This window comes from Narcine bancroftii, chromosome 7 (genome assembly GCF_036971445.1).
Source record: "Narcine bancroftii isolate sNarBan1 chromosome 7, sNarBan1.hap1, whole genome shotgun sequence".
Classification (NCBI taxonomy): Eukaryota; Metazoa; Chordata; class Chondrichthyes; order Torpediniformes; family Narcinidae; genus Narcine; species Narcine bancroftii.
Genome location: NC_091475.1, coordinates 41236629 through 41258996, shown reverse-complemented (window position 1 = coordinate 41258996; position 22368 = coordinate 41236629). Strand labels below are relative to the sequence as shown.

The 22368-nt window shown below is 40.7% G+C and overlaps 1 protein-coding gene and 1 long non-coding RNA gene across 3 annotated transcripts in view; one reads left to right on the top strand and one right to left on the bottom strand.

Annotated features, from left to right (window-relative positions):
• The window catches only part of LOC138738813 (E3 ubiquitin-protein ligase Midline-1), a 297248-nt gene that overhangs the window by 8718 nt on the left and 266162 nt on the right, over positions 1-22368 (top strand). The window contains exon 1 of one of the 2 annotated variants that reach the window (XM_069889802.1): positions 8079-8282. The exons of the other annotated variant lie outside the window; for it this stretch is intronic. The gene's annotated coding sequence lies outside the window, so the exon portion shown is untranslated. Of the gene's footprint in view, positions 1-8078; positions 8283-22368 lie in introns of those variants that run through there. 2 annotated transcript variants of the gene reach the window in all.
• The window catches only part of LOC138738814 (uncharacterized), a 58276-nt gene that overhangs the window by 30416 nt on the left and 5492 nt on the right, over positions 1-22368 (bottom strand). The gene's annotated exons all lie outside the window — the stretch shown is intronic.

The following is a 22368-nucleotide window of genomic DNA, read 5'->3' as shown; positions in this document are numbered from 1 at the left end:
GAAAACCTCTACATCAACAAAGAAATGTCATTGTATGATTGGAAAGTGAACTTGTGGTTAGTCTGTTCTTCTATTACTGCATAAGCAAGTCTAGAAATCTCATTTGGAAGTTCAATGTAACACATAATTGCACTGCTCTCTGATTTTATGGTCTTGTCCAAACCTGGAGTAGGAGTCCTTTATTTTTTTAAGACCATAAGATGCAGGAGCAGTAGAGAACTCGGCCCATTGAGTCTGCTCTGCTATTCCATCATGAGCTGATGTATTCTCCCACACAGCCCCACTCCTCTGCCTTCTCTCCATAACCCTTGATACCTTGACTATCAATCTTTGCCTTAAATACACTCAATGACTTGTCCTCCACAGCCACCCGTGGTATCAAATTTTCAACGTTCTAAATGTTTCTGTGAGGTCCCCCTCATTCCTCTGAACTCCAGGGAGTTTAGTCCAAGAGCCATAACCCTTAATTCCAGGAATCATTCTTGTGACTCTCCAATACCAACATATCCTCCTTTAAATAAGGAGTCCAAAACTGGGCTTACCATCACAGCCCTGCTCTTCTATCAAGTTGAGTTTATTGTCATCAGATTGTACATGTACAACCTGACGAAAGTGTTTTCTGGTCCTTTGGTGCAAAACACGCAGACATACAACTAGATGTAACTTGCATACAGACAAACAATACTGTTCATGTCCAGGACACATTTCATTTATACCATTAAAGACCTATTGTTTCATGACTATGAGAATCTCAAATGGTTTGTGCAATTAGTTCCTTTGGTAGTTCAACATTCCCACTGCCCGTGGGAAGAAGCTGTTCCTCAGCCTGGTGGTGCTCGCTCTGGTACTCCTGCATCTCTTCCCTGATGGGAGCAGCTGAAAGATGCTGTGTGTGAGGTGGAATAGGTCCTCATTAGCCATTTTCATATTGCAGGGAAGCAGTGATCCTACTTTGTCCCAGTGAAATTCCCAGGAATTCGGGAGCCCATGGGCCTTCCACATTGTAGTCCAAAATCCTGGGTATTTGCCCTCCCTGGAAATTTGGGGAGGATCCTGCCCCCAACCAATGATGCATAATACAAGTTCACCCCCTCTGCCCATGGGTCACTTTCCCACCCGCCCCTCGCTCCCTCTATTTTTGCTTCCTTGTGTGCCCTCTCTTTTGCTCTTACTTTGATTTTAACTTGTCAGCCACAGTTCTGTCACTTTTCTAGTCAAATATTTATTTACTGGAATATACCTATCCTGCACCTTCCCTATTTCTCTCAGAACCTCCAGCCATTGCTGCTCTGTCATCCTCCCTGCCTGTGACCCTTTCCAATCAACTTTGGCCCATTCCTCTTTCGTACTTCAGTTGCTCCCTTTATTCCTCTGGTATACTGACACATCTAATTTTAGTTTCTCCCTCTCAAATTGCAGGATGAATATCATATTATGAACATTGTCAACTCTGGTTCCTTACACAATACCCAATCAAGAAATGCCATTTCCCTGGTCGGCTCAGCCACCAGCTGTTCAAAGTAGCCATTTGGAAGGCATTCTATAAATTCCATCTCTTGGGATTCGGTACCAATCTGCATATTTAAACCCCAATGAGTAATGTAACATTGCCATTTTGTATACCTTTTTCTCCCTCTGTAGTTCGTATGTCACATCCTGGCTACCGTTTGGAGACCTGTATAAAACTCCCATCAGGGACTTTTTTTAATCCTTGTTTCATAATTCTACCCACAGAGTCCAATATCGCCTCTCTACAACAATTTAATTCCATTTTTATCTTTCAATATTCTTATTAATTTCATCATGTAAATGGTACACGAGTATAAAATCTTATAGAATAATACAAATGTTACATTTAAAAAATGGGAAAACAAAACATTAAACAACTATTCTACTTGTCTAACCCCACCCTACAGAGGCTATTGGCTTAACACAGCCAGACCACTACTGATATTAAATGGGGGACATAAACCAGAAAAATAGTTAATTTTACATTTTTGAAAATAATTGAGAAAAGAACCCATAAAGAATCAAAATTGAGATTCATTTCACTGGTGGAGCATCTAATTTTTTTTCCCCCAAAGTCAGACATGCCATCACATCAGATTGAGGGGGAGGGACAGCATCTTTCTATCTCATCAATATGGCCCTTCTAGCGATAAGGCAAGTAAGGGTAACTACATGGGATTTTTTTACCTAGCAGAACCACCCCATCCCTCTGTCCTTCCTATACACTACACTTCCATGGATATTTAATTCCCAGCTGTGATCTTCATGGAACAGAGAATAATACAGCACCGTACAGGCCTAGAAGCCCATGATGTTATGCTGACCTACACACAATGAAACCCCTGCTATCTGGAGTTAAGTAACTGACAGCTTCAAGCAACTGGATAAAAAAAAAAGAAAATAATTAGGTAAAAAATACAGAAGTTTAAAATTGGTGTGCCTCACCATCATGTAACATGCAATGTCAAGCAACCAGAAAATTTGTTTATCCTTAGCTACCAATCCCCATAAGTGCTGGACACAAGGGGTTTTACTTTGTACCGGGGGAAAAAAATGAAACCCACCTTACTTCATAACCTATTTCTTTCATCCATGTGACTGTCTGAGTCTCTTAAATTCCCCTATTGTTCCAGGCTCCACCACCACCCTAGCAATGCATTCTAGGCATCCACCACACTCTGTTTGGTGGGGGGGGGGGGGGGGGTGAAATGTACCCCTGAGGTCTCCACAAGCCTTTCTTTGCACTGATGTACTTTGGTGTTTGCTACTCTGGACTTGGGGGGAAAAGGTGCTGGCTTTCCACATTATCTATGCCTCTCATAATCTTCTAGACCTCTATTAGGTCTCTTATTCTTCTTCGCTCCAGAGAGGAAAAGCCCTGGCTCTACTAATCTTTTCACATAAGGAATATTTTCCAATCCAGGTAACATCGTGGTAAATCTCCTTCAATGTCCTTCCTGTAACGAATTGACCAGAACACTATTCTAAGTTGATCTCCATCCACTGACTAATGAAGCCCAGCATACTATAGGTTTTCTTAACTATCTGATCAAAGTGTGTGGCAACCTTGAGAGATCTATAGATTTGAACACCAAGATCCCATTGTTCTTCCACATTAAATATCCATGTACTCTGCCTTCAAGTTTGACTTTCCAAAATGCATCATCTCACACTTATCTGGATTGAACGCCATCTACCACTTTTCAGCTAACTCTGCATCATGTCTGTATTCTGTTGTCACTTACGACAACCTTCAACGCTATCCACAACTCCAACCTTTGTATCATCTGCAAACTTACTGACCCATCAGTCTACATCTTCATCCAGGTCATTTATAAAAATCACAAAGAAATGGGATCCTAGAATAAATCCCTGCAGAAATCCACTAGTCACTGACCTGTTGGCAGAATACTTTCCATCCACTATTACACTCTGCTTTCTATAGGCAAGGCAATTCTGAATCCACACAGCCTCATGACTTTCTGAACGAGTCCTCATTGGGGACCTTGTCAACTGCCTTACTAAAATCCATATAGACCACATCTACTGCCCTACCTTCATCAATTTTTTTTAAACCTCCTCAAAAAAAACTCAATTAGGCTCATGAGCCATGCTGACTTCTTCAGGCATGACTAAGTGACGGCCACAATGTCATACCTGCCAATTTCCAGCCATGCTACTAGATCATCAACCTTATTGCTGAAACTGTGGGCATTTAAATACAAGACCATTAGTCTTGGATTCATCACCCTTTTCAATTTTGTTTCCAAGTACCCCAAGTTAAATCCTTAATCTTACACTTGCAATTTTTCCCCATTGACTGTCTATCCTTTCCTCATACCTTGTAATCTTACTGCATCGTGCATTTCCTTGTGCATCTTCTGCCCTCTCTAGTTTGGGGTGTGTGCGCGCGCGCAAATACCTGCGTGCATGTCCACACACTTTGAAGTAAGAGTTGCCTGTTTTGAGCAAATACTAAATCTAGTTGCTTATGTGCTACACCTGGCAGGTTAACCTTCGTGAGCATTAGTGAATAACTGAGCAGCACATCTGCTTTTAATAAATTGATTATGTTCGAGGGATACAAGCATGTAATCCAGGCTGACATGTCTGCTTTGAACTGAGATCATGTGGTATTGTAGGCTGGGGTGTCATTTCAATAAAACCTATAACCATTTTTGAAAAAAACAAAGTCTAAGCATCGTAGCCACAATTTATCCTTCAACCAACCATTAATATACATTGCTTGTGATATCACACTGAGCATAAATTGACAGCAGTGCCTCTGTTTATGATGGGAATTACACTCTAAAAAGAGTGTGTCCTTGCCTGTAAAATAGTTTGATTTCATGTAAAGTACCATACAGGGAATACAAAGGACATGACCTATCATAATTAAATCTTTGAATACTTGTGTGAATAAAACAGCATAGAACATCGTTTAAAATTTATCAGTGTCTATTTTTACATCATGTAGATATTAAAATGCTATTGATGTTTTGTCTTGAGCCTCAGGCCCTGTTCTTCACTTGTGCTTTCTAAGCTTCTACATATTCCTGTTCAATATAGATTTATCACCAAGTTTTGATTTCATCAGGTTCTGAGGTTACTTCAAAGAATCTTTCGTCAATGATATTTCAAGATCCATTCCCCACACTGTACCTCCACCACACCTCGTGTCTCAGCAGGGGTTTGAAAGGCAGAGGCAAGTAATCTGGGAAAGCTAGGGAGATGTTACAAAGGTCTGAAAAGAAGGAATGCATTCAGCAAGTGTTCCTGAAACCTGAGAATAACTTTTTAAACATTTATCAGTAAGAAATCAGTGACTGGTAGAAGACGAGACCAGAAGAAAATTCTCAACCTGTTGGTTTCTCATAACCTTTTGAATAAATACTTCAACTACAGTTCAAATAGGCACACACCAATCAGAAGGATCCGTTCTGGTAACTTTCCTCTTCAGGTTAGATAGTTTTACCCCTGATTTGACCATATTTGTTTGACTGTTCATAAAATGAATTTCCCTTTCAGTTTCTGTTGGTTTCCAATCTTTAACTGTCATGTCATTCAAAGTACTATTCATTAAAGCGAGCTTTATCAGCACCTTATGTAACAGTTTATTTTAACCAAGGAAGGGTCTTGTCTGCTTTACACACAAAATGTTTTATGAGATTAGGCTTTAGCAACATTGTCTGAAAAACATTTCAATTGGCAAGATAAATGGTGAATTCCTTTCCAAGAATTTGGATTCACTTCAAATTATCTGTTATGCTTTATTTCACAAAGTTCATGATGTACATGACGATCATTCAGATAATGATTTAAATATCCTCTTTCTATTAACTGTTGGAAAAATCTTAAGTCTAATGTGCCCTCACACTTTAATGTTAAAATTTATAATCTCTATACCTAGTATTGCACTCGGCACACTAGATTGAAGTTTGTAAAGTGCACTTTGGACCTTGCACACTGTCACGTGCATTGTGAATATTGCATCTTTATAGTTCAATCTACTTTATACACTACACATGATACACCTGATGTAATGTATCTTGAACATTGCAGGGTATGAATTATGCAATACAAATGTGCATACTGTACACCACACCTTAAATAATGCACCTTGTATATAATGCACAGAATCTTGTACAGTGATTAACAATCTTCCATGTTCTACATGGTACATTAAACCTATGCACTGCACAGTATTTAGTTTTGTGCACATTGCATATGCTTTGTTTTGATAGCTCCATTGGAAACCTCCCTATTTGCAATTGGGGGCAAAATGCTTTTTGGCTTCTTAACTAACTCCTAGCTTTTTGTGATTCATGCATTTATGCACCTAGGCCCCTCTGTACATACTTGCAATTCTCTCTAAATGATGATAATTTTTTTATTTCTCTTCCCAAAGTGCATAACCTCATACTTCCCCACATTCTAACACTTTTTGCCAGTATTTTGTCCACACAATCTATCTATACCGCATTGAAGAAAGAAAACATCCTTTCTACCATGTGCTCTTCCATCTATTTTCATAAATATAATTTGCAAGTTTGTAAACCTTGCATACTATTTCTTCCTCCAGGTCATTAATGTGAACAATTTCAAATCCAGAACTGATGCCTATGGTATTTGACTAGTTCTCTCCTCAGAGTCTGAAAATAACTCATTTATTCCAAACTTCTGAGGCAGTTTTCAATCCATTCTAAACACGCTACCTCTGGTTTCATGGGCTTTTTAATTTTAATGATAGAACACAGCAGAAGGCCCCTCCAGCCCATGAAACCCGTGCCACTCATTGCATCCAATTAACCTACCAACTTTGTGCATTTTGGAAGGTGGGAGGAAACCAGAGCACCCAGAAAAACGCCACACAAGTCACAGCAAGAACATACAAACTCATTGCAGACAGCGCTAGATTTGAACCCAGGTCACTGCCACTGTAATTGTGTTGCGCTAACTGTGAAGCCCTAATTTAATTCACATACCAGACACTTTTGTGGTATTTTTTCTCTTCTGTTATATATTTGTGGTCATTCATATAATAAATATTTTGTATAATAATGTTATGTAAGAAATACATGAATTTATATAGGTCGTTCCTTTCATGACTTCAGCCCATTCATATTGTTCATAGCACATCCTGCCAAGTGCAATGTAATAACTACTAGATCATTTATTCCTTACAGTTGATGAGGAATAATGACTAAAAGGGAAGGGGGGGGGGGGGGGTGAGGGAAAAACATTCTAAAACTGAATCATCCTTGACCAGAGTTGGGTATTTACTGAGTTCGTCAGTGTTGGGCTGCACAACCAAATTATCAGCATCTGCTGAGCTTCTCCAGCACATTTGTGTATTGCACTCGACCCACCTGCAGACTTTCTTGTTTAACTCTACTGTCTGATTGAATCCTCATTTTCATTTATCTGCCTTTTGATCTGCATCCCTTGATACAGACCTAAAAATGTCCAATGACCAGGTGGTTCACCTTCGGTGTACAAGTCTGAGGTCAAAATTCCAGTCCTCTCATGACCACTACTCTATTCCATTGCAGAATTTCCTGCATTTTGGATTGAGTAAAGGCTAGCCTTTTTTCTAGTTTTCCCACATAATTCTAAGTTTGCACCATATCAGGTTGACTTGGAGCAGGGGAACCATCCTTAAGCAAACAATAAAACTGGAAACTAGCAACCAGGTTAAACGGTTGACTTTCAGATGGCTGAGGCTTGTCCATTGGAACCATCAAATCTCAGCCACTATCTGACTTTCTCCGGTTTCCTTGCACCATTAATTTATTTTTGAAATGTTATTTAGAGCAATATTTGCACAGCGAAGCTACTGAAAAACAATGAATTTCATGTCCTGTTCATGACCATAAACTCTGGTTCTGAAACCAGCCACCTCTGAAACACTTGCATTGCTGCCAAAGCCTTTGCTTACGAGTGATGCTTTCAAATGACCCAATGGATTTTCAATGTTGTTTTCTGCCATTAGCCAATGTCAGGACTATAAACTGTTCTCAGTCATGCAGTGTCTAACCTCAATGAGACCTGTAAATGCTCATTTTTTAAATGTTTGTTTTCTGCTGTTATTCCAGCAGGAATGTTTAATTCTAGAAGTTGCAAAAAAGCACCTTCTTACTTTTATTTTCCATTCTACCTATGTGTCCTTTTGTTGGAAATGTTTTGCAGTGATCTCATTTTTAAACTCATTTTTTAAGCATGTTTCAAATCCAGTTGAATTAAAGTGTGATGAAACAGTTTGCTTCTGATCAAGATTAGAATGAATCATATGATCTTGGATTTCTGAAGTCAAAATTGCTCCCACATCTCTAAGAAGTGATAATCAGTGCTTCCAGGACTGCTGCAGTGATATGAAAGGTCACACATTATAAAGCCCCTCTCCTCTTTGGCATCCTGGCATCTCTAGAGTTAAAGTGGCAGATTCAAAGCGACCACCCTCCACTGGAATGTGAGTCATGTTTACCTATATAAGGAAACCTGTCAGACTGAGGCCAGCCTTGCTCACTTAGCAGAGAGAGAGAGAGAGAGAGAGAGTGCACACACACACACACCCTAAACAAAGTGGGAGTGATCTGAGCCTGGACAAGAACTCAGTTTTCTCAGCTACAGTTCCTGGAATAGCACACTAAGGACCAGGGCAGGCTGAATTAGAGGGAGTACGTGAGAGAAGGAGAATTGATCTATTTTGGAACTACCAGCCCTGCATTCTTAGCTTTAAGAGTATTTCAACTTCTAACAAAATGGAGAATCAGGTGAGTAAGATTTGATGGGGAAACAAAACTCAAAATGGTGTTCGTCAGTCAAGAAACCAGTTAATATTCTACCATGAGTTTTTGTGTAACTCTTACTTAGACAGAAATTGCTTGAGATAAAGTCGTGCTCTGGTAGAGGAGTAGCCTGTGCCTTAAGCTTGTCATTCTAGACGTGTAGAACTTCTGTAGTTTTTGACAAATCCCAGATGCACAGCTTCTGGAGTATGGGGGTTGTGGTGGGAAGGGACTGAGAATGCATTGGTGAACCCCGAGGGTGTGAAGGGGCAGTATTCTTGTTATGAAGGAATAATCTTGAGAGAATATTGTAGTCTGCAGCAGGCAGTGTAGTGATCACTAATGGGAGGGGGTGGGGGTGGTGGTATTGATTCATGGGGCAGGTGCTCACTACCAGGTCCATCTGGACTGGAAAGCAAAGTGGGATTAAACACCACTCTGTCATTTAGTTTATTTCTTCCAACAGCTTGTTTAATAAATTTGCTCATTTTCAACCCCAGGCTTTTCATTCAAAGTTCAGATTTATTGTCAGAGTAGCCACTGTTCCTGAACGTGGTGGTATGAGTCTTGAGGCACTCAAGTTGGTTCTTTCCTGTTTGCAGGTGTGAGATCAGAACGTGTGCTGGGTGGTGGGGATCCTTTATGATTGCTACTGCTCTCTGACGGAAGCATTCCATGTGGATTTTCTCAATGTTGGGGAGAGTTTTGCCTGTGATGTCCGGGGCTGTGTCCATCACCAATTACAGAGCTTTCTGCTCGGAGGTATTGGTGCTCCCAAAACAGACCGTGATGCAGCCAGTCAGCACTACACATCTGTGGAACTTTGCCAAGGATTCGTACCAAACTTCTGCAAACTCGAGGAAGTAGAGGTGCTGATGTGCTTTTCTTCAGATGACATTCATTTGTTAGGTCCAGGAAAGGTCCTCTGAGATGGTGATTGCCAGGAATTTAAATTTGTGTCAGCAAATAAATGTCAGTAAAAGAAATTTCACATTGAGTGGTGTGCACAGCGCCTCTGTAGTTTTTTTGATTCTGATATTTTCTAGAGTCTTGGCCAATTTAACTATTTCTTGTGCAACATAACTGAAAGGCATTAACTCATTATTGCCTCATTATAATTTGTAAAGGTACCTGTCAGCACGCAGCCAACGTGGTTTTCTCAATGATAGAAATTTATAAAATTTCTGATTTAAAATATAGCAGTAAAAAGACAAAAGATGGATTGAATGGGCAGCCAAGTGATGCATTATTTAGTGTAGCTGTCAGATAGCTCCTGCCATCAAGTTCGATCCTGACCTCTCATGCTCTTCATATGGAGTTTGCCTTTTCTCTTGTATTTGTGTGAGCTTCAACAGGTGATCTAGTGTCTTCCCACAGTCTTGTTGGTAGGTTAACTACACCTGGTGGAGAATCCGGTTATTGATGGGCATAGCTACAGGAAAATAGGAGGGAATATTCCTACAGGGAATAGGAGCATTGACATTGTGGCTGCATGGTCTCCTCTGCCTCATCAGGAAACACAAAATACATGTGCGTGATTGGTGATAAATGACCAATGCTACTTTAGATCTGCCCTTGTGCAATCTACCTCCAAAAAGAGATCTATTGAATTAATTTACGGCCAAGAGTATTGAGGAAAATTAACCATGCCCCAATAAAGAATTTTTAGAAACCTTAATTGCCATGATATTAAAGGTAGAAAAGCTCATATTTAACGTAGGATGCCATCCTGTGATTTGTACTCTCATCATGGTACGATGACTCATCATGACCTAACAGGATATCCATTCCTTGTGGCTTAAAACACAATAATATAAAACTCAACAATAAATCCTTAAAAACTATACTTTGAAGTATTTTCCTCAGGAAAACTAATGACCCTAAAAATGATGCCACCTCAATGAAAATAAAGAATATAGTAACTTGAAGAAGGAATAAGCCTTGGTGATTAGTGTGTTTTTTAAAAAAAAAATTATAAATAAATAAATAGATTGATATAAATTGGGTTTTTGCTGGGAGGCTCAAACAGCCCAAAAAATGGGGGTGGGGGGGGGGGGGGTTGCCAGATATACCATAAAACCATCAAAATGTGGCTAAAAAAGGGAGTCGACCTTTATGCCAAACTATACAGTATTACATACTGTAACTTCATCAGCCATTCAGCCAACCCAGCTCAAACAGAGAGACATGAACTAATATGCTTAGGCAGAAGGAATAAGGACAAAGACTTTAAGAACTAGCACAATTCTTTCTACAGAGAGAGAGACAGCGAGAGAGAACATGAACGTCTCTCTGTCTGTCTCTCTGTCTGTCTCTCTGTCTGTCTCTCTGTCTGTCTCTCTGTCTGTCTCTCTGTCTGTCTCTCTGTCTGTCTCTCTGTCTGTCTCTCTCTCATTCACTCCTGGCTCTCCCAAGCATTTTCACACTGCATCTGAAGTAATGTGTGCAATTTTGATCTCTCTTTGTAGAAATAATGATTACTTCCCATAAAAGGAATGCAGTGAACATTCACTAGACTGCTTCCAAGAATAGTGGGTATTTCACATGAGGAGAAATTGAGTCAATGAGACTTGTATTCTTTAGGGTTTAGAATGAAAGATGATCTTATTGAAACTTATAAAGTTCTTTCTGGGCTCAGGAGTGGATGCTAGCAGCATGTTTCCTCTGGCTTGGGAGTCTAGAACCAGGGGTCACAGTCTTGGAGTAAGGATTAGGCTATTTTGAATGGAATTTTTGAGAACTTTCTTCACTTACAGGAAGGCAAATTGTCCTCGGGTGAGAAGAACCAGGCAAAACATTTGGCAGGTCTCGCAGCACCCATAGAATGTAAAGGGTAACTAATACTGGATGGTGCATGACCTGCAAACTTTCTCCAGCATTTTTGGGTATTGCACCTAACCCCAGCGTTTGTTTGTAGACTTTGTTTAACTATAGATTTCTGGATGTAAAAGGAATTAGATGTTAAAGGCACAATGTAGTTAAATGGAAGATCAGCCATGATTTTATTGAATGTGAAATAGACTTAGAGGAGTAGATGTCTTATTCATGTTCCTGATTCTTACTGCTTCAGTAAGAGGAGGGAGAGATGATTTTGCATGGCTGATGGTGCGTACAGCATTTAAAGACTATCCAGACAACTTAATTAAATGCGTTGGATCCTGAAAGGCCTTGACAAGATAAATGTGGAGAGAAATTTCCACTATTGAGAGTACATATCACTGGGGTTTAAAAATAAAATCATCCATCTTGGACAGAAAGTAGATGAATTTTATTTTACCTCAGGGTGATCATGAGGGTGGAGACAGAATCTCTAATTTTTAAGGCAGAGATAGATGGATGGGCCATCTACTGATATGCAATGGGCCATATCACACTTTCTCTCTATATCGTGTGTTCACATTCTTTCTCTCCCAAACACATTCTCTCTCTAAAACATTACTTCACTTGCATACAGTCTCCCTCTTTCTGACACCTGCACTCTTCCCTCACAGACATGCAACACGCATACATACACACTATCTTAAACATACACATTCTTTCTCACTCTCGTACATTTTCTCTCTTGTGCATACACATGTGCATGCACTCACTCTTTCATATACATGATAAACACATGTATTTGATGTTAGTATGTGCATTAAAAATTAAATACTATTATATTGAGAAATGAATAATGGCAGATGGTAAGCAATGGGCCAAAAGGTTACTGTCGACTGTAATTTGAGGTTGGAATCTGATCCCCAATAAAGGAACATAACTTTGAGAAATGGTCATCCATGCCCAAGGAATGGCAGCACTGCCAGAGCTGCTGTAATTACAGCACTGCCGCTGGTGTGGACCCAGGAGGGAAGGGAGTGGAGACGCAGCGCTGCCCTGCAGGTTCTATCTGTCAAGTTCTAATGCCAGCGGTTCCCTACAGACTTTTCCGTACAGGCTTGTGAAAGGAGCTGATGGTGTTTTTTTTTAAAATCGTGCCACCATGGGTCTTTTCCCAAGATGGCAGCTCCTGTGCTGGGCAACATTACCAAGAGGGCTGCATTCTCTGGGGAAGCAGAGGACCAGAAATGGGGAGAACACCACCTCCCCCTTTCCCTCCTACCCCCCTTCCTCATTGAGAAGGAGAAGCATAGGAGACTAGCCTGCCTACAGGATGATGACCACAGCAGTGGACCATCAAGGGTCTCAGCAGCTGAAGGACCCACACAGGCTGTGGGCTGTTGTCAACACAGTCAGAGGACTCACTTGGGTAGTAGACTGCTGGTGATATGTGGTCAGGGGACTCACACAGGCTGTGGGCTGCTGAAGACAGGCTCATGGGAACCAGGTGTCAGAATCCAGATTTGAGAGGGGGCTGAGGGCAAGAAGGGCTTCTGAAAGTCCTGGGGCTCTGAAGGTTTCCTGATCAAAATGGAGGTTTGGATCTGGAGCTCAGGTTGCCTTTAGTTTGAACTGGAGTCTGTGGAGCTGCAGAGACTACAGGACTTCTGGAGTGAATCCATGAATACTCAGTGTCTTTTGCTTTTTCTTTCTCTTATTGTAAGGGGCGTCAGGCAATGGTCATGGCGATTCTTTGGCTTACTGCAGACAAAAGTTGAGATGTATCATGAACATTACATTTTTAATTTATTATTGTGTCAATAAAAGGAACCTTTAAACCCTTTATTCAAAGGTCGAGAGAGCATGTGGGGCTTCATGGGTTACTCCAGATCCTCATTTGTATATTTGTACATCCCTGAAAAATGGAAACTGGATACAGAATGTTTCTAATTACATGTGGTTATTTTCGCAATCAAGTTATCAGGACCCTGGGAACATTTATAAATTACCAGAGTCCAGGGGAAATCCAGTGAGTTCCAAGATATGCTCCATGATCAGATAAATATCTTCAGTTTCAATGAGACTACTGCTTCTAAACTAAACTAAAATGTCCTTTATTGGCCCAACTGATGGGAATCAAAATATGAAAGGATCTGCATTGATAACAGTTCAGTCATATTTTAAGAATGTCATATGAGGCACTTTACCAAGCATCTGATGAATTTTCTTGTCAAGATACACAAGCATATCATGTAATTAATTTGGCTGAAGCTTTTTGGGTGTGACCCCTGCACAGATATTCCTTAAAACTGTCCTGACTGAAAACAGCTGTGAGATCCCTTGCAGAGTAAAAACAGAAATTGAATCTGTGGCAGCAAAAGATGCCAAGATAGCTTTTGTCCATTTATCCTCAAGAGAGGGGGTGGGGGGGGGGGGGGGGAATAATTAAACCAAACTCTTTATTCCGATAGTTGAGCTACTTCTAACTCGTGCACTTCAGTTGCTGGCTGTTTGAAATGCTGGGTTTTCTGGTAATTGTACTGGAATACTGAGACAACATGTCCAAGATTACAGATAGGAATGCAGACAAGAAAGAGCAGTGCTGGACGTGCTACATGCACTCACTTAGTCACACACTGGCACATGGTCTTGTATCTTTCTCACACACTCTCTCCTTCACGTACACTGGCACATTTAAATCGCATACATGGTCACATATTAAATTACTCCCGGGCGCTCTTTCCAACATACTCATTCACTCAAGCACATATGCATTCATTCTCCATGTTTCCTTCTCTGGCACTGTCTCTCTCACACATTCTCTCGATATCGTGTGTTCACACTCTTTCTCTCCCAAACACATTCTCTCTCTAAAAAATTACTTCACTTACATACAGTCTCCCTCTTTCTGACACCTGCACTCCTCCCTCACAGACATGCAACACGCGTACATACACACTATCTTAAACATACATTCTTTCTCACTCTCGTACATCTCTCTTGTGCATACACATGCGCATGCACTCACTCTTTCATATACATGATAAACACACAGATTTGATGTTAGTATGTGCATTAAAAATTAAATACTATTATATTGAGAAATGAATAATGGCAGATGGTAAGCAACAAACCCTTCAAAGGATTCAATTCTGTTTCCCAACAGACTTATTAGGTTGAGAAAAAGAGGAGTTGTAATTTCATTACATCTTTCAAGATTTCTCTTCATTTGCACTTAGCATGTTGTATGAGCAGTAATGAGTTAACAATCAGACAATTGTTATATTTATGGGATAAATATTAATCAGGACACCAGGAGACTCGTCAGCATGTTTTTGAGATCTTACGGCGGGATCTCTGACTAATTATTTGATTTAATAACTAATTTGAATGATAGAACATTTATGGCATTGCACTTAATTGTCAACCTGAACAATGCATTCAAATCTCTGGAGTGAAACCCAAACCCATAACCGTCTGATTCTGAGGAATGGACTCAATTCCCACCACAGTGGAGGTCACTTACCTGGTTGAATGCTATGTGCTCTGGAAGCACTTTCTGGTTCATGTCCGTAAAGGTTTTAAATTAAAAGTTTGAGGTGTTTGCCAATTATTTATAATCTCTTAAAAATTAACAAGGGTGGTATGGAATTATATTGGATGTTTCTTAGAAACATAACAGGACCAGACACTCCTACATCTTTGCTTCACTGAGCGGCAAAGCACTGCCTTCTAGCAAGAGATTAGGAATCTTCTCAATTGTCCATGAAATTTAGTATCAGATGAGTCTGTGTAAAATGGTTAGTGATGTAATCTTTCTTCTTTCTTCTTTGGCTTGGCTTCGCGGACGAAGATTTATGGAACATGATCTCCTCCCTCCCCATTGGTTTCTTCTGTGTATATACACACACAGGCAATATTGGTGACTAAATACCATTGTTCCATAATCTATGGCTGTGTTATTAAGATTTCTCTTTTTGCTTTGCTTTTGAGAGAAAATTATTTCTTATTTTATCATGAAATACATGGGAAACCTCAGCAAAATTCTTTGTGCCTACCAAAGGAATCTTTTCTGAAAAATTAGCTTTGTCAAAGAGTTATGGCAATTGGTATTGTCATGACATCATATGGCAGAGCTGCATGATGTAATTGACCTCAAAATAAACTATTTTATCCTACAATTCAACACATGACTTTCCGATCTCACCACTTGGAAAAGTAAATGGCTGACCCAGGGTGGCAGGAACTCCTTTTATTTTCCCCTGAGGGTTTCTTTATTAGCTGTAACATTCAGTTGATTAAAGCAGGTTAGCTGCTATAATTGATTTCTAGCTGGGATAATAGTTACCCTCCGTGTTGGAGGCTGAGAAACGGAGGCATCTCCTGAGATTTGTGCTGTTGGTGTTTATGTAGATTTCACAATACAGAAACAGTCTGGTTGGCCCATCTGGCCTGTGCAATTGTTACTCAGGAACTCCATCACAATCACAGGATAGTTACATCATGGAAAAGGTTTGTTTTGTATGGTTCTATGAACTGACTCTATATAAGAGCAGTCCAGCTTTTCCCACTCCTCTGCCCTATCCATACAGTCAGTAAATTCTTTCAGATACTTATCAGCTCCATTCTGAATGCTGGAATTGAATCTCCCTCCACTGTCCCTGACAATATCCACTTTAAAATTATGAAAGAGTAGAGAGAGGGAAATTAATCTCATTGGCAGATGAAGAACTAGGGAATGTAGAATAAAGGTGTTTGATAGAAGAACTAAAAGTATCATGGAATTTTTAAAATCGCATAATGTAAAATTATCATGTAAAATAAATTTATTTTTACTTTTGACTCTAATTGATAACCTTTTTTTTCACATTCCCTGGTTCTCAATCTGTCTGCCAATAATCTGTCTACCAATTAACTGCTGTCAAGAGATTAGGAACCTTCTCAGTAGTCTATGAAATTTAGTATCCGATGAGTCTGTGGAAAAAGATCAGTGAAGTAATATTGCTAATTTAAAGATAGCACCTACGAACAACATATAACCATATAACCACTTACAGCACAGAACAGGCCAGTATGGCCCTACTAGTCCATGCTGGAACAAATCCCCACCCTCCTAGTCCCACTGACCAGCACCTGGTCCATACTCCTCCAATCCTCTCCCCTCCATGTAATTATCCAGTCTTTCCTTAAATGTAAATATATAACCACTTAAATGTAAATATATAACATGATCTTCCTATTTCCCCCCCTCCCATGTGTGCACGTGCACACATACCTATCTCTCTGCTCTGACTATACATTTAATGATTTTAAATGCATCCATTACATTCCATCACAATCTTCTCTGTTCAAAGGAGACCAATGCCTCCTTCTCCCACCTTTGCATTTAACTGAAGACCCTCATCTCTGAAAACATTCTGGTAAATCTCTACTGCATTCTCTCTCAAGCCTTCATAACCTTCCTAAAGTATGAAGCCCAGTACTATTCATAATACTCTGGTTGCAGTGAGCCAGGGTCACATAAAGATTAGTCATGACTTTATGCGTGTTCTTGCATGATCATGTATTGGTATCCAGGATTCCATATGGCATTTACCCACTTTCTTAACCTGCCTTGCCACTTCCAAAAATCAGTGCACAGATGCCCACAAATCTCTCTACCCTTCCACTCACTTTTACACTTATCCCCTCTGGTTTACATTTGTCTCTTTTCATTTTTACAATCAAAATGTAATACATTTCAGCATTAAATTTTATCTGCCATCTATCTGGCCATTCCCACACACTATCCACATCATTAAAATGTTTTTTTAAAAAGTGGTGGTATTGTACACTTCCCCTCAGTCTGAAAAATAATTTCTCACCATTACCCTCCATCTCCTGTAACTTAGCCAATTTTCTCTCCATATTGCTATATGGTCTTTTATTCATCAGCCTTTAATCTTGATGGTGCCCATTATGAAACATATTTTTAAAGTCCATCCTTACCTCATCAACTCTCCATGTTCTTTCATTAAAGAATTATATCATTAGGTAGACACTATTTTCCAAATGACCTGGATATCCATTACTATAGATATGCTCGGGTATAGCAGACCATGACTAATTTGAACCCAGCCCAAGGCTGAGGAATTTTAACTCAATGCAGGTACTCCCCCACTTGCGACCTATGTGACTTGCGTCCATCCACACATATGACCAATTAAAAATAAAAAATGTGTGTGTTATACAGTTTGTTGTATTTGACAAACTATAACAGGGATACAGGGCACGTATTTACCTTGTTAGTCAGCGTCTTGGTGTCCATAGACTGGGTGCAGCCATCTTGATTCCTATGTGCATGCATGAGTCTTTGGCATATTTATGGTGGGTTTGCGTATTGGAGTTCAGTTGGCTCGTGCGTGAGAATTGAGGGCGCAAATTCAATATCTTTGGGTTTGAGTTGGATACCCTGCCCCTGTGCTCAATTCCCATGTGTCATGTGCCAATAAAGACTTCTTAACTATATCTTTGTATCTGGGAGCAGCAGTTAGAATAGCTGCCAGTGGCCTGGCGTTTCCTCCTGGACACATTGGCATTCTCCATGACCAACTTAACAAATAATTTTAAAGACCTCCATTGCCTTATTTGTCTGTTTAAAATTGGACATTCCTGTCATTAAAGAATTAAGATAACTCGAAAGAAATGAGAAAAGGGCATGAAGATATTTGTGGATCATCCTATCGGGTCTCAAAGAGTCTGCATGCTGGGAAGTGGAATGCCTTGGTAATAATGAGGGGTTGTGGGGTCTAGAACCATATCAGGATATGGGGAAAAACTTGTAGGACTCAGACGATGGGGAATTTCTTTACCTGGGGGTGGCGAACATGTGGAAATTTCCCCAACTGAGAGCCTTGGAGGCTGAGGCACTGAATTTATTTAAGATGTTAGATGGACACAAAATGCATCAAGTAGCAAGGAAAGGGAGCAAGAATATATCGACTATGATAGTATATACTCGAAGGATTGAATGGTTGACTCCTCTTTATACTCTAGTGCTGCATGACAAATGAGAGCAGTGGATGGGTTGGTTAGGCTCATGATGAAAGCTGCCTAAAAGCAACCATCCAGAGTTGACAGTCCTACCTGAGTAGCAAGCTGATGATATTCACTGGTTAAATACAGACTTGGGGGATAGTCACTTGGGCACGATGCTGAAGATTGAGTAATGCCTGCACAATTGCTTCCTATGACAATCCAGAAACTTCAGGATGAAGGGAATGGAAAGTGAGAAGGTGAGAAGAGAAATTCATGACTATTTCTTTTTGACATGCTGAGAATATGAAGGTAGTTGTTTGTAGTGATGTTTAAGTTGGCTGCCTTTCAGAACATATTGAATTACAACTCAACACGATACTGCTGTTTTGATTTGGTGAATACAGTGGGATATCAGACTACTGTATATCTCCATCGGGCACACAAAACTCAAAACGGTCAACCAGTTTACCTATCTCGGCTGCACCATTTCATCAGATGCAAGGATCGACAATGAGATAGACAACAGACTCGCCAAGGCAAATAGCGCCTTTGGAAGACTACACAAAAGAGTCTGGAAAAACAACCAACTGAAAAACCTCACAAAGATCAGCGTATACAGAGCCGTTGTCATACCCACACTCCTGTTCGGCTCCGAATCATGGGTCCTCTACCGGCACCACCTACGGCTCCTAGAACGCTTCCACCAGCGTTGTCTCCGCTCCATCCTCAACATCCATTGGAGCGCTTACATCCCTAACGTCGAAGTACTCGAGATGGCAGAGGTCGACAGCATCGAGTCCACGCTGCTGAAGATCCAGCTGCGCTGGATGGGTCACGTCTCCAGAATGGAGGACCATCGCCTTCCCAAGATCGTGTTATATGGCGAGCTCTCCACTGGCCACCGTGACAGAGGTGCACCAAAGAAAAGGTACAAGGACTGCCTAAAGAAATCTCTTGGTGCCTGCCACATTGACCACCGCCAGTGGGCTGATAACGCCTCAAACCGTGCATCTTGGCGCCTCACAGTTTGGCGGGCAGCAACCTCCTTTGAAGAAGACCGCAGAGCCTACCTCACTGACAAAAGGCAAAGGAGGAAAAACCCAACACCCAACCCCAACCAACCAATTTTCCCCTGCAACCGCTGCAATCGTGTCTGCCTGTCCCGCATCGGACTTGTCAGCCACAAACGAGCCTGCAGCTGACGTGGACTTTTTACCCCCTCCATAAATCTTCGTCTGCGAAGCCAAGCCAAAGAAAGAAATATTTCTAATACTCCTGATTGTCAGCTTCCATTGATTGGCAAAGCAATTTCTCCCCTTTTGAGAAGCTTTAGTCTTGCTCTGGTGTTTGGAATCTTCTTGTTAAACTCTCCTTGGCTGCTTGGATCTGATTTTGCTTGCAACTTATTTATTACTGTAGGGTTGTGAAGGATGCCTCATTCTCTAATCTTCTGATTTCACAACTTTCTGTAGACTTGTTAACCAAAGGCAAAACCAGTTTCTGAACTATTTATACCATCATCTGAGTGATTCAAATGCAGAGTGCATGGAGGTGATGTCTTGAGTAACTTTGCAATGAAATTGAACATTGAGAGTAAATGCTGATATTATTTTAGCAATTTTATTTGTTTGCAATGCAGCATCTAATCAATCAATGAGGATTCGTATTCCATGAATGATGTTGAACGATTATCAGTTGAATTCCATCAGCTATAAGCATACCATGAACTCAATTTTTTTCTTCAACCTTTGTCCCTCTACCTCTCTTGCTTGCTTCATTAGAGCTGTTTCTTGGACCAAGGTTTTGTTGCCAGCTTCTGTGACTCAGTGGCCAATGTTATCTGATAATGTAGCTGTGATTTGCTTTGAGATGTTTTACTATAAAGATATTCCATAGAAATAAGGTTATTGTGAATGGTTCTCAAACCTCAAGAGTTTAACTATAATCTCCAACTCACTATTGTATTTGTTTTATTTATTTTCAGAGATTATTATTTTGTAATCTAAATTTTGCCTGTTGTGGAAGGCTCCTTTTGCACAGACATGCATAAATGGATAATTAAATCAAAAGCGCATAAAATGAAGGAATTTAATTCATTTCTGTGGTATGCCAATTGGACTGGCTTCATGCTACCTCAGTTTAATGACCTTAACATTTGGCTAATCTGATCTGTTGGGTGCACTCGGGTGAAAAGAGGCAGCTCCAGGAAAACTACTGCCTACCTCTTGTTGAAGTTTATTATCCTGAAAGAAGTCAGTCTGACATAGGAAATGTGGAAGAATGGTACAAGGGCTCCAGTGTGTGTGAATGCAACATTAGAGGCTCCTAGTTAAGGAGGAGGTTAAAGTAACAGGTGCCCTATATTCACTGGTGGCTGCAAAGTCCTCCAGAGCCACTCTGTTATGACCGTGTACATCGCACTATACTCTCAGACATTAGGGCTTGAGGGCTGTTTTCAGACCTTACAACTTCATGTTCTCTGCCCTGCTTAGCTAAATCTTGACACATCCTCTGCCCAATCCTGCCTTCAAGTAGTGGATCCTAAATTCGCACCCATGAGCAACAAGGCTTCAGACCTCTCTATATTCCCAGACCTCTCCATAGCCTCTTTCAGGTGGCCAGAATACCCGACTGTAAAGCCGCCTATTCTACCCCAAAGCGGCTGTCGGGTGGCCGCCTAAAAGTGGAGAACCCAGCCAGGAGGAGCACTCTTCCTGTAGGTGTATTCTCTGGCTCGGAGAATCCCCCATTGCACCTGAAAGCAGCAGTGGGACTACGGCCACAGTCCACAGGAGCCAGCGTTCTCTCGGATGCGGCTCTCCTTCAGCCGGCAAGTTCAGGTGACAGAAAGGCGTCGTCTCCGTGGCCACCTGAATGTCCCAGCTGCACTCCCCCAACCACGTCTGCTGGCACATTATCTGCGTCCGATTACCTGAAAGCGGCTAATATTCCCAGACCCCTCTATATTCCAGATCTCAACAGAAAAATTAATGACTTTGACAAAACAATGTGATTTACCAGCCTTTGAATGACCAAGAACTGTACTGTGAGGCATCAGTGTGTAATAATTCATATATTTAAGCACTCAGTTCTTAAGTTTCTTTTACCTTGGGGGGGGGGGGGGAAGGAAGGATTAGTATTACAATAATACAGGTTAAGTGCAGGTAACAGTTTGTTTCTGATTTACATTGTTCCTTTCAACTGTCACTAGTGTTCTGATAAGCTAAGTTGATAATCCTAAGCAAAGAGAAATAGTCTCCAGTCTTCCACACACAAGATTTCCGCCAGCTTGTTTTGAAACACAAAAGCAAACAAATGAGAATTGTGTGAGCATCAAATGTGGAACAAAGGTGCATTCATGACAGGTGAACAGCACATAATGGATGGAATAAACTGTTCCTAAGCAATCAGATGCGCCAATCAATTTTCACCCTTTCCTGTGTGGTGAAGGTCACTAGTTCAAGCATTGGTCCTCGTGGCCAAACACTTCTGTGTTTTCATTACTTCTGCTTGATTCTGACAAAGAAAATTCTCCTGGAAGGTTTTGGTGTCCTGACGATGGCCTGTGAGTGAATTTTGTGAGGAAATTGATGCCAAAATATCATTGCAAGGAACGTTTAATTGATCATTTGTGGCACACTGACATATGAATGTGTCTTCGGCTAACAACACAGATTCACAGTCAGAATTAGAGGAAGGAAGTTTTCTGTGTATAGATCACTGATGGGATTTCAAAAGGAGACTGGGCACATGAAAAAAAAATTAGGAGTAGGCTTCTTAGACACTTTAGTTGGTTTAGTTTATTGTCATGCGTATCAAGGTACACTGAGAAGTTTAATTTTGCGTACTCAAGTATTACAAATAAGTCACTACTCATCAACACTAACTTTGGATTTAAAGTTTGAAAAAGTTTTTTAAATTTACACGTGCAGTACAGTAACAGGCCATTTCAGCCCATGAATCTGTGCTGCCTAATTTACCCCCAATTAATCTACAGCCCCCAGTATGTTTTTGAACAGTGGGTGGAAACCGGAGCCCCCAGAGAAAACCCATGCAGTTACAGGATTGATCATGGCAACGTCACACTGAGTTTCTAGCCATTCCAGGAGTCGCTCTGTCCTCTGAGAATGGATGGGAATGCAATGCTATGCCCTCAGTCATGATCCTGGTAAAAGCACCCTCCATACCTACTGTATGATCTGATTATTACCTGCCTACCACTCGTAAACTTTCACTC